General features: G+C 46.9%; 1 protein-coding gene across 5 annotated transcripts in view; it reads right to left on the reverse strand.

The window, feature by feature from the left end:
- Positions 1–4,119, reverse strand: part of atp1a3b (ATPase Na+/K+ transporting subunit alpha 3b) — a 17,273-nt gene that overhangs the window by 7,688 nt on the left and 5,466 nt on the right. The window lies entirely within an intron of this gene.

A 4,119-nucleotide genomic window follows, 5' to 3' on the forward strand; every position in this document is an offset into this window, starting at 1 on the left:
GGGGGAGTGAGTTCACTGAGGTTCAAACCAGTCCAGTAAAACAACAACTGCATTTTTCAACTGATGGTTCAGGATTATAAGTCAGAGCGTGCCACTGAGGGCCACGCCCCTCAGATATTGACCACAAAGAAAGGAAAGAAAGGAAACAGTTTAATCTGTCAAAGTCTATCAGTGAGAGGGAGTGGTCTGCAAGTACTGTGTCGCAAACACACACACACACACATCCACACACACACACACACACAGACACAGCAGGTGAGCAGCTTTCAGAAACATGACCAGGCAGGTCTGCAGAGGTGATGGAGGCAGTGGAAAAGTACCGCTGCCCCCGGTGGCCGCCCTCTGAGACTGACACGTGTGTGTGTGTGTCAGTATTATTTGAATACAAATATAGTTTATGTGTTTTTGTTTTAGTTGAAGAACAGTAGCTGACAGGAAAATACATTTACAGATGTAAATGTATTTATGTATTACACACACACACACACACACACACACACACACACACACACACCACAACCAACGAGGTGTGACCAACACAGAGTGACGAGAACCAAAGCTTGGACGACAGATGATGCTGGGTGAGGGAGGGTGAGGAGGGTGAGGGGGGGTGAGGAGGGTGAGGGGGGGTGAGGAGGGTGAGGGGGGGTGAGGAGGGTGAGACTCAGTAGATGAGGGAGACAGAGACACCTGTCACTCCTCTCTTCTAATCAGATATTGACCAGCTCTCTGTCGCCATCTGCTGGTTCAGTTTCAGTCTTTGACCTGTGGTGACCCCCCCACACAGACTGCACAAACTCACAGTGTGTGTGTGTGTGTGTGTGTGTGTGTCACTCTGACAACGATCATAGATATCAAAAAAGAGACTGAATATTGAGTCCACGTTTACAAAATCAAAAGAATAAAAATGGTGTTTTATTTCTGACCTTTTCAGCTCTGACTCATGGGGGCGTCAGAGCACTATATGAACCAGGGCACAGGACTGCAGACACACCTGCAGAGGGCACTATAAACCTAAACAAATGATTGTTTTACATCAATTTGATCTTTGAACCAGAAGACCAGGTCATCAGTACCAGCATCAGTACCAGGTCATCAGTACCAGGTCATCGGTCATCAGTACCAAAACAAATGATTGTTTTACATCAATTTGATCTTTGAACCAGAAGACCAGGTCATCAGTACCAGGTCATCAGTACCAGCATCAGTACCAGACCAAATCCTGGATCAGTTATTCTGACCATCTCGTTTCTGTCACAACATCATCACCACGTCCACATTTTGGACAGACACAGGATCCGTCCTCGTCTAACGCAGCAGGGAGCGCGCTCTGTGCCGGTGTCCATCTGTCTCACGCAGTACTGCGTAATGTAATGCGCCCCCTGTGTCCTGGGGAAGGAAACGGAGACCAGAGGGTGGAATTACAGACGCACGAGCACAGGGAGGAACGGAGCGATGTGCAGACACAGCGGTGACATCATCAGGACACGGAACCAGCGCTAGCTTTAGCTTCAGCTGCCTTTAGCTTCAGCTGCCTTAAGCTGAGTGACAAAGTCGTGGCGTACGCTGACGACTACACTTTCTGTGTTTTCAGTTTTGTCTTCATTTTTTCTTCTCGGCCTAAAGCCTGTTCTCACTCTGACAAGAGAGAGTGTTTGGAGGGCAACCACTGTCGTCATGGCGACCACTGGAAGTCATTGGCATGGTGACAGAACTCCTTTGTGCCTGAGAGTACCTCAGGTCCCCTGATGTGATCTGTCGCCAGAAATAATTGATGCTTCTGTAATTGGACACTGTGTTTAGAGCAGTTTGACAAAATCAAACAGGACACTTAAGAAATGGCTGTCTCTCTCCCTCTCTCCCCCTCTCTCTCTGTGTGGGCGGGGGTGAGTCATTGTGTTGACTACGGTCTGAGTGTGTTGTGACTCCGTGCACTGCGGCAGAAAAAGTGAAAAAGAATTTGGAAAAAACAAATCATCACAGTTCAAAATGAACAACTGCCTCAAGTTAACGCTAACACGCTAACGCGCTAACACTTTAACCAAAACTACCTGAAGGAGGTCTGGATCCATTTTTGACAGAATTTGCAAAAACTGAGTTTAACTACAAGAACAACTACATTTTTATATAAAGTTCTATCTACTACTACGACTACTACGACTACTACGAATACTACTACTACGACTACTACTACTACTACTAATATGCCTTGTACACTGACATTAGTACATCAAGTACCCATGAAGTAACGTGTTGACTGAAGGCGTGGCGTCCGCGGTGCCAGGTGTCAGTCCTGGGCTCAGACTTGTCCCCTGGTAACGGGTTTGACGGCTGCCCTTTCCCTTTTCACACATCAACACCTCTGTTGTTTCTGTTCTTGTTATTAGAGTGAAATTAGGAAGTGAGTTGTGGAGTATATGTGGAAATATATTTACTGTGTACCTTTAGTATCACAACGTATCGTATCGTAGCCCCAGTATCGTAGCCCCAGTATCGTAGCCCAGTATCGTAGCCCAGTATCGTAGCCCAGTATCGTACGGTCAGATTGTTGCCAACACACACTCTCAGTGAAACTGAACTTTAAAGGAACAGTTTAAAGTCTGGAGTTCAAATATGGGACACACATGCACAGGTGTGTGTATGTACTGTATGTGTACTGTATGTGTACTGTATGTATACTTCTGTGTAGTATCTGTGCGTGACCTTTCAAGTGTATGTGTACATCTCCTGCCCCTCCCTCCTGCCCCTCCCCCCAGCAGGATGCCACAGCTCAGGGTCCAGGAGGCTGGGATTAGTTAGTCTGATGACCACATGGGATTAACCCGAGTGTCGTCCCTTTAACTACCATATGTTTGTCCACTGGGGTCCAGTCTCAACGCTTTCTTTGGTTGAAAGGGTTCAAAATTAAATGTTTAGAGACAAACTGAGGTGAAAAAAAAGGAAAATAAATCTGTCTTCTCTCTGTTTTTAATCTTTCACTCCACTTAATCTGTCTGTGCATCATCATCATCATCACCATCATCACCATCATCATCATCACCATCATCATCACCATCACTGTGTGTGTGTGTGTGTGTCCTCGGCCAAATCCAGTTATTTATAATCAATAGGTTTTAAAGCTGGTTGAACCACAGCGTCTCTCTGTGGTTGAAGGAAGTCACATGACAGCTGTGATGTCACACACTGACCTATGACATCACATATACATCTATTCATCCATACACTAATGTAGATTAGGAATATATACATACATACATTTAGAATAAAATTTAAAAAATGTAAAAAGTTTTGACGAATGTCAGTGAATGATGTTTATGAAAAACTGATTCTTTATTTTCCATCAATTCTTTCTTTCTCCACTTGTCAAACGGATTCTTTGTTCAACTCTTTGCGCTGGCGTTTCAGAAAAAAAAACACAGAATGGAACGCGGCCGCTCCACAAACACACACACGTCTCCAGGACAACGCCCTGAATTAGTCATGTGGTTGTCCTCTGGCCAACCCCGGGCCTGGAGGTGTGTGACCTGAGGCTGATGGTGTTACATCAGGGCATTAACCCCACACAGACTGCTCCCCCTTCAGGCCCTCTCACCTACTACAGTTTTTTTTTTTTTTTTTTTTTGCTGAGACACCAGAGACGTGTCCTTCAGTACGACTGTCCCCGAGGACATCGTCCTCATCACAGTGGAGATCTATTGATTGGACAGAGCAGAGGGTGACTGAAGGAGTGTCCAGGGTGACCTCAAATGACCTTTAGGGTCAGAGAGCAACAGAGGTGGCGGCTGCCAGAGGACACACACACACACACAGTCCTCAAACCTCTGGGACAGAGCGGTGGTGGTACAGCGCAGCCTATCAGCGTCACGCAGCAGGTGCAGGGGGGAGGGATACGCAGCGCTCTGCACCAAACTATGGGCTGGGCCTCTGCAGAAGACACACACACACACACACACACATCCTCAACTACCTCTCACCGACACACACACACACCTGGCTAGTGCACCATGAGGTCACGCCTACGTCCGTCCACAGTCAGCACCTCCTCACTAACAGGAGCTGCTCATCACCTGAGCTGCATTCAAAACAGCTTAGCCCCGCCTCCCTCCGCCCCCTCCCTCC

This window comes from Cynoglossus semilaevis, chromosome 13, assembly GCF_000523025.1.
Source record: "Cynoglossus semilaevis isolate Cse_v1.0 chromosome 13, Cse_v1.0, whole genome shotgun sequence".
NCBI classification, from domain to species: domain Eukaryota; kingdom Metazoa; phylum Chordata; class Actinopteri; order Pleuronectiformes; family Cynoglossidae; genus Cynoglossus; species Cynoglossus semilaevis.